Genomic DNA, 9,486 nt, shown 5'->3' on the forward strand with positions numbered 1-9,486 from the left:
TTTACTCTAATATGTGTATGATCTCCTGATCTGCAGCCCCTCGAAGCTGGAATCCATAATAATTCTATTAAAGTTTTTAGTTTTCTAGAAGCCACAACGTACTGAGGGTTTTCACAAAGAACTCAGATTCTCCAACAAAAGGTAAAATATTTAAGCCATGTTTTTACCCCAATGGAAGGAACTCTCTTCCCTGAGAGAAAAGAGGACTTACTAGATCAAGAGACATGTTCGAGTGATGGCTCGGTTTTGCCATGGATGGATGTCATGGATGCCCAAAATGGATGGTTTTGCCATCTGGATCCCTGTTTGGGGCTCATAGCCAAACCACTCTATGAAGTTACACAAGGGCCCTTGGGTTGGATAGAAAACAAGAGATTTTTCTAAAACTTAAGGACTTACTATTATTTGTCCCAGCCATGGGAATTCCAGATTTAGACAAGCCATTTATCTTATATGTAGCTAAAAGACAAAGTGTGGTTCTGGGGTCCTCACTTAAAAACTTCGATGATCTTCCATGACCTGTGGCTTACTTTTCTAAATAAATTCCATATTATGCAGATGGCCTAGATGCCTAGGAGCTGTAGCTGCCATAGCCCTTCTGGTTGAGGAAGCTACTGAACTAACTTTAGGACATTCATTGGAGGTCCTAGCCCCTCCTAGATTCGAAGTGTCCTCAAAATTAAAAGACATCAATGGTTAAACCAGAGGACAAAGATCTGAATATCAAGGCCTCTTGCCGGAATTGCCAGAAATCACTGTCAAGTTCTGTCAAACTGAATTAGCAACTTTGTTCTTGATCCCAGAGGGAGAAAGAAATTTGCTTCATTCCTGTGTAGAAAGTACAAAACAGGTTTATTCTAGAAGACCTGTTCTTTAAGGACAGCCTCGAACTAACCCTGATGTAAAAAATGGCTTATGATGGAAGCAGCTAGGAAAAAGAAGAAACCTGAAAAGCAGATTACGGAGCAGTCAGCCTCTAGGAAGTACCTGAAGCAAAGCCACTCCCTCCAAATACCCCCGTGCAGAAGACTGAAGTAACACCCTTTACCCAAGCCTTATAACTGGGAAAAGATAACCAAGTTAACATGTAAATAGACTCAAGATATGCTTTGTTAGTATCCATGCCCCTGCTACTATATGGAAAGAAAGGGGACTTTTAACAGGGAAAAACTCCCCAATCAAATGTGGGCCTGAAATGTTCTTTCTCCTAGAAGCAGTCTGTCTGCCTGCTCAGGGGGATGTGATACTTTGCAGGTGACATCAAAAGGGCAGTTCTTCTATAATTTAGGGAAATTAATTGGCAGATCAAAGTGCTAGACATGTAGCACTCCAAGATGCTTTAGAAATGACTCTGATGCCCCTGACCCCAAATTGAGTCCATTTTTCCCCAAAATTGAGGAAGAACAGGCAAGCCAATGAGGACATAAATCAATAGAAAGTGGCTAGATGGGTGCAGGAGGGAAACCACAAAGTTTTACTGCCCCAAGCTGATCAGTGGAAATCTATTAAATGTATCCACGGCTCTGTCATTTAGGGAGAGGTATACTAACTATTTTAGTCATCTATGCCTTCAGGGAAAGGGGGCTGGAGTCTACTGTTGGAAAAAAAAATCACAAAAGCTTGCCCCTCTGTCTTCATAATAACCTGGGGTGGGGTGGAGTGGAGGGACACAGAGCCACCACCTTGACTTACCTCAATACAACAATGAGTCACATTCCCTGGAGAAAAGTGGCAGCTGGACTCCAGTCATATATAAATCTCTTAGTTTTGCTGACACTTTTAATGGGCAGATAAGAGCATATTCCTCCAGAACTAGAAAAGTCCCAAATGTGAAGGCTTTGTTAAAGCAAATCATTCCTAGGTGTGAACATCTTTCATCACCTCAAAGTGATAATGGACTTTTCTTTTGTCTCCCAGGTAACACAGGTGGTCTTAAGAGCTGAAGGTATAATTTATTATGTTCTTACCTCCCATCATCCTCAGTCATCATGAACAGCTGAAAGAGCTAATCTACACATTAAAACAACCCAGGCAAAATTGTGCCAAGAAACTTGAGAGCTTTGCTTAAGTCTGTTACCTGTTGCTTTATTAAGAATTAAAATTGCTCCTAAGACTTTTCTCTCACTAAGCCTTTGTGAAATACTGTATGGCAGGTCTTCACTGCAGATCCATGAAGAAGAGATCCTAAGATATAAAAAAATATTAAATATGTAGTTAACTTAGGCCAACTACAAAAATCCTTAACATAATATGGTAACCAAATTGTTCTGGCTCCTGATAATGTCATTTATATCATATGACTGACCTGGAAGAGGGACTCTCCCTCAGATTAATCTTCCAAAATGAAAAGGTCTTTATCAAGTTATTTTAAGCAACCTTATGGCAAATAAAAGACAAGGACATACTTCTAAGATTCATATGTCCAGGGGAACCTTATTTCATCCTGAGTCTTTTTAGAATCTGGAAACAATCAAAGACCCAGTTTCTTATTCCTATGAGCCTTTGGAAGACTTAAAGATGTTTCTCTAGAAAAAGAACAACAACAGCAGCAACAAAGAGCTAGCCCTTTTTGAGGTTATGAGTCTTACCTGACATTAATACTCTCTTTATATTTTTTTTTTCTTGTTTTCTCTTTAGGTACAATTTTATTTACTAGACAAATAGCACCCTGCTTAGCTCTTTTGATTTATTCATTTGTGGGTTTTCTTTGGGGAACTATCCTCCTATTTTTATATATATTTATTTTTTAGTTGTAATTGGACACAATACTTTTATTTTACTTACTTATTTATATGTGGTGCTGAGGATCAAACCCAGGGCCTCGCACATGCTAGGCAAGCGCTCTACCACTGAATCACAACCCCAGTTCTATTCTCTTATTTTTAAGTGCTTATCCTACTAATACTCAATTGTATCTAAGCTAATGTATACGTATACTATTACAGGATTACTGTTACCTTCAGCACTACGAATTTCTGTCCTCCTTGTTTGGGAAGGAACTCTATCTATCTCAACTTATGCCATATATAGGAATTTGCTTAGGTCCCTTGTATTACTCAGGTTTTTTACTGTTTGTATTACTCAGATACTCAATTTAATATGTACATCCCCAGGAACTTCAATAAGATAATGTATACATAAAGTCAATATATATGCTGCTAATTTGTTTTATTCCCTTTTCCAGTGAAGAGTCAAACACCTTCCTTGACTGGGTCCAAAACTGTGCTAAAGATATTAATAAGGATAATTGCTGGATTTGTGGCCTGCAAACTATCCTGGGTTACCTTGGTGGGTATCTCCTTTATAATAATTAGATTAGACTTCAAATACTCATAAAAGAACAATGGGCAGAGTCCTCCATTTTATCCATTCCCATAGAAACTAATGTATCTAAATGACTAAAAATACAAACTTTTCACCTAAAAAGTCATGGGAAATTTTTCTCAGAGACAGAAGCTCAGATGTGGATGTATGTGAAGCCTGAATTAGCTGAATTTCCTGTTATGCATAAATGAGAGAAAACAAGCATATCAATTTAGAAGGTTGCTTTTAGATATGAAGTGGTTATATCTGGCTTGCTCTTACTGTAGGAAAACTTAATCAAATGGCTTCTGTCTGCTGAGAACAAAAACCACTATTCATTGGCTCATTAGGGAAACACAACTCAAAATTTGTGTTGAATACCTTTAGAAAACTATATTACCATACTCCTAAAAGAAATGGATTGGTTTGCAACAGATCAAACATGGAGGTCAGGAATAAGAAGGCCAGCCCCAGATAGCTCCTGATAGGTTTGTGGTACTAATTTGTAACCCTGGTTGCCACCCAGTTGGTTCGGAAAATATACACTAGGATATTCTTAGGCACAGTATGAAGGCTTTAGATGAGCCAGTCAATCTTCCTGTTTTGCAAAAATAGTCAGATGCTTTCTGTTTCCCATTGATAGGATCATCTGGCCTCCATCTTTGTCCCATAAGTAAGACTAGAGGATTTTATATGGCATACTGGATCTCTTAATGAATATACACAAAAGGCTTTACATGATAACCATCCAAGGTATTTCGTAATTAAATTCTGAGGTTATAAGGATAAGAAAGGCCATTCTACAAATTAGAATGGCTCTTGACATCTTAACAGTGGCAGGAGGTTGAAACCTGTGCCCCTGTGGAAGTAGTGTGTGACTGTGTGTGCTCCTGGTAACTCTGGCAGTGCTGCTTCATTGCCTTCCTGGTGTGTGCTCACAGACCTGTGCTGTCTGATCCTGCCAGAGCTTTGATGATTTACCATACTCATGGCTTTCTGGAGCCCCCTGGTGGAGGAGAATCCTTTTCTTCCTACCTCTTATTGGGATATTGGTTTGCTGTTTCATATTATTGCTGTGCAAAGCTGCCTGGACTAATGCCTCCAATGCCTGTGCCTTCTTTTCCAGAACATCAAAAGTTGAGTCATCAGACAACAGAACCTGGCAATCCCAGGGTTAGATCAGTCAGGTTGAGACTTCTGATCCCTAGCTGGGTAGGGCCATCGCCCCTTGTCAGCTCGAAGAAATTTCAGAAGACGGATATTCAACCTTCATCTTCCCTTAAGAATAAGGGATCAAAGTCTCATTTGGAGGAAATGAGGTAGGATAGAAGACAAAAGGGTGGGTAGAAAGGAGACATTTGGGGCCAAACAAGAGTGGCCATGATTTACCAGACTTAAAGTCCAGGTTTCCACATGCTTTGATCACAAATAGCCCTATTAAATCAATTGTCAGACCTTGTCCACAGGTCCATAAATAACCTCTCTTCTGAACTGGACCTAAAGAAAACATGTCTGAGAATTCTTTGGCTCAACAAATAGATTTTTATGTGATTTATACTTTTAGGATCTGATTACTTCATCCCTGTGTCAATCTCTTGATAAAACCCTCAATGTGAGGCCGGGGTTGTGGCTCAGTGGTAGAGCACTCACCTTGCACATGCCGAACTCTGGGTTCAATCCTCAGCACCACATAAAAATAAATAAATAAAATAAAGGTATTGTGTTCAACTACAACTCAAAAATATTTTTTTAAAAAAACCCTCAATGTTACACATGTAGCACTGTTTAGATCCATAAGCCAGGATGATGAGATCCCCACATGAGAAAATGGGTAAAGATTTTCATCAAAAACAAAGAAGACTTCAAAAAATACAACAAAAAAAGACCTAAAAAAAAATACAACCCCTAGTAGGTAACAGTTAACATGTCAAGTCACCAACATAAGGGAGAGAAACTAAAAATACCCTCTTTGATCATGTCTCTCTGCTGAAGATTTTACACATATAAACATGACTTGCTAAGGTGAAGTCAGCACATGCCTCTCCAAATCCTGCACTCCACTGTGTCTCTGAGTATGCACTTCTTGCTTTCTCTTTACAAAATCAGTCTGTGCCTCCCTTGGACCAATCCTTACATTCCTTTCTGCAAAAATGTTCAGGACCTTGCCACCTGAGTTGATATCTATCTCCCTTTTAGGGGATGTCTCCAGGACCCGAGTCCTGGTGACAGGTTCACTAAGCAGAGATACTACATTTAAGGTGGTAATTCAGGAAATTAGGAAAGGCCTAATAGTTTTCTGTTGTTGTATCAGGTTTCTTTCTTTTTACTTTGTTTTGTTTTGCTTTTTGGTCAGCTGAAACTTGGAACCAAAGGTGGCCCACTATAAGAGCCTTGTTAAAACATTCAGGACAGGATTCAGAGTCTAAGGGAGATCTGAATATTAGCATGGGTTTGACTTATTCACACGAAGAGGGCCTTCCACCAATGCCCTGAGCAACAATTTGTGAGGGGAACCCTGTCATTGTTGAAGGACTCTGTGATCACTCTTCTCTCTGGGGCAGACCTGGCAATAGGAACTGCAGGAACTGAATTGGAAAACGTAAATGAAATTGGAGCAATTGAATCCCATGGTGACAAGAGCCAAATGGAGTCACTCAACCACCAAGGGCAAGATGGGCATGATTATCAGAATAGAGAGCAGATTCAAAGCAGCAATCAGAATAGTGTGGGCAGAAGAGAACTAGGGCGAGGCGCGGGGCTGGCTGGCCTGAGCATTCAGAGTCAAGATGCAGGACCCCAAAGCAGACGCTGAATGGAACGACATCTTATGCAAAAAGGGCATCCCGCCCTCGAAGGAAAGCCTGAAAGGATTGGATGAGGAAGCGCTCGAATCCTCCAGCAGTCAGTGGTGAAAACATACGAAGACATGACTCTGGAGGAGCTGGAGGAGAAGGAAGATGAATTTAACAAGGAGGATGAGAGGGCCATTGAGATGATCAGGCAACAAAGACTGGCTGAATGGAAAGCGACCCAGCTGAAGAACAAATCTGGAGAAGTTTTGGAGATCTCAGGCAAGGATTATGTTCAAGAAGTTACGAAAGCCAGTGAGGGCTTGTGGGTAGTCTTGCACTTTTACAAACAAGGGTTTCCTCTCTGTGCCCTGATAAATCAACACCTGAGTGGACTTGCCCAGGAAGTTTCCTGATGTCAAATTTGTCAAAGCCATTTCAACCACCTGCCTACCCAACTATTCTGATAGGAACCTGCCCACAGTGTTTATTTACCTGGAAGATGTAAATCTCAGTTCATTGGTCCTCAGGTGTTTGGTGGCATGAAGCTGACGAGAGATGAGCTGGAGTGGAAACTGTCCGAGTCTGGAGCAGTCAAGACAAACCTGGAGGAAAAACCTAGGAAGCCCATTGAAGACACGCTGCAGTCCTTGGTGCTCAGTCCCCATGAGGAGGGACAGTGACTCTGAGAGAGACTAAAGCTACAGCTGACATAATTTGCTGAACTTTCTTGATATGACAAATCAACTTTTTTTTTTTTTTAAGAAAAAAGAGCTGGGCCTGGGCCTGTGGTGCCAGGTCCTAGGGCCGGAGGGGTGGCCTGATCCAGGAGCTGGGAGAGGCTGGCGACCTGGGAGGCCCCTCTGAGAGTGGAAGAAAGGAGAAGGAGCAAATAGGAAGGAACCTTTGGTTTTAAGCGTTTTTATGAGTATATTTCCTATTGTGTACATTTTAGAAATAATCATTGCTGGGAATTCTATTCAATTTCTTGGAACTCTTTTTTTAAAAAATTAATAATACTTTCTTTATAAAAAAGTCAGGACTTGTTACTGGCATGACAGAGATGTCTGTTTTCCCACTTGCATTTTAAGTAAGCCATAAAGCTGTGTGTTCTCTATTTTTTGATGCGTAATTAGTAAAGGGATATGAGTTTTTAAAAAAATCGTGAATAAGTTATAGTGAAAAAACCACGAATTAAGTTTTATAGTTACATTAAATATTTTATAAACTAGCAACAGTTATCAACATATGAATGATCTTTAGAGAAAAATCTTTGTTCTATCTTGCTGAGAAGAAACAGACAATTCTTGCAAGACATTGTTTTATCAAAGCAATAACTGACAGGTTTAATTTACTGTCATTTCCTCAAGTGTTTTTTTTTTCCTAGTTAAAATAATGTTTACCTCAGTCTGTTGAGGTAGAGAATCTTGATTATTGTAAAAGGCCACATTAAATTCTTTTTTGGAAGTAAAATTTAAGTAGTCACATAAAAAAAAATAATAGTCTGACTCATGCACACCTACCACAATGCCTAATTGGTTATCGTGTTCCTAGAAGTGAAATAAGAAGCTTACTAAAGTCTTACTTGATCTGAATAAGCAGAAAAGCTCCAAGTCTTGTAAACAAAAGTGTCCAGATTATGTGTCCTTCAATATGTCCATAAATGCTGAGTCATAACTTTTAATGCATTACTATTAGGATTGTAGACAGGTCTGACAGCTTTAGAAAACGCTTTAGCATTATTATTTTAGTAATGTGATCATATGCATATTCTACCACCTGACAGTTTCCTTTCAGGCGTATTCTGTAAAGTAACTCTCTCTCTCTTGTGCATCAGAAGACAGGCACAAGAATGCTTGGAACTGCAATATGCCACCCAAACATTCATCAACAGAAGCATATTTGTACAATGGAATATTAAGCCACAATGAAAAATTAACTAGTTATTCACATCAATATGAGTAAATCTAAGACACAATGCTGAGTGCATGGATACATCCAATCTAATTCTGATAGGAAAAATTAAGCATTCTATTGTTTCCAAATAGATTTCAGTTGGTAAAATCTCCAAAGTAAGTCTAGAGATTCTAAACATGTTTTTATACTGATGGGAAAGATGCCATTTAAAGCAGGAAACTGAGGAGTATAGATCAAAGAAGGGAAACTGTTGAAGTAAAGTGTCCAGAATAAAGAAGGAAATGGACTTCAGAAAGTTACTCCTTTCTTTTATTGGAGAAGTGTTTTTATCCATATGTTTATTGTATGTTTTCATTGTTTAAAATATAGTCACAAACCTGTAACCCACTTATTACAAACTTACAGGATAGTAGGAAATACAAAGGTAAAATTGTTTAATGAAAATTTGAGAAAGATGACCTATTACCCTCTAATACTTTAGTGTATATTCAATAAACAAGAAAATTCTAACCACAATCAAGTAAAAGTAACCACAATGCAATTATCAAAATCAGAAAGTTTACACTGATATTAATTCTGATGTTAACCTTAAATGGCAGATTAGATGTTAAATTAGATTTAGGTGTCAAATTAGATATTAATTCTGATGTTATTGATGATTTTTATTGAATCCTGAATTCAGATTTTGACAGTTGTTTCCATATATTCTTGTATAGCAAAAAAAGTTATGCTTTGGAATCACGTGTTGCATTTAGTGTCTTCCATTCTGGATCAACTCCTCAATCTTTCCATGTTATTTGTGACCATGGCACTTTTTTTATTTGTTTTTTTTTTTTGATATACATGACAGTAGAGTGTATTTTAACATATTATACACACATGGAGAATAATTTCCCATTTTTGTGGTGGTGCACGATGTGGAGTTTCACTGGTGGTGTATTCACTAAGAACATAGGAGAGTTATATCTGATTCATTCCATTGTCTTTCCTATTGCTATCCCTACCCTTCCCTTCATCCTCTTTTGCCTTCTATTCTTCCTTCCCCTCTCTTATTTCATATCAAAGAGAAACATTTGACCTTTATGACTATAGCACTTTTTTTTTTTTTTAAGTTGTACTTGGACACAAATACCTTTATTTTTTTATGTGGTGCTGAGGATCAAACCCAGCATTTTGTACATGCTAGGCGAGTGCTCTACCACTGAGCCCCAGCCCCAGCCCCGGACCATAGCCCTTTTTAAATTACAGGGTTTTGTTTTGTTTTGTTTTTACTGTCCCTCAATTTACATCTGTATATCTGCAGATCTTGAAATTCAAGCAATGAATCATGGAAGGAATATCATAAAAGTAATACAGTGCCCATTGCATTTCATCAGGTGGCATGTGATTCACATTTGTGTCAGTGTTGGTGATGTTTATTCTAATGACTTGAAAATACCACTGAGAGGGGCATACTGACCATGCAAGACCATAATGC

The 9,486-nt window shown here is 38.7% G+C and overlaps 1 pseudogene; it reads left to right on the forward strand.

Annotated features, from left to right (window-relative positions):
- The first annotated feature begins 6,089 nt into the window (after positions 1 to 6,089).
- LOC101970521 (phosducin-like protein 3 pseudogene) lies at positions 6,090 to 6,791 on the forward strand (annotated as a pseudogene).
- Positions 6,792 to 9,486: the final 2,695 nt, after the last annotated feature.

The sequence above is a fragment of the Ictidomys tridecemlineatus genome, chromosome 2, assembly GCF_052094955.1.
Source record: "Ictidomys tridecemlineatus isolate mIctTri1 chromosome 2, mIctTri1.hap1, whole genome shotgun sequence".
Lineage (NCBI taxonomy): Eukaryota > Metazoa > Chordata > Mammalia > Rodentia > Sciuridae > Ictidomys > Ictidomys tridecemlineatus.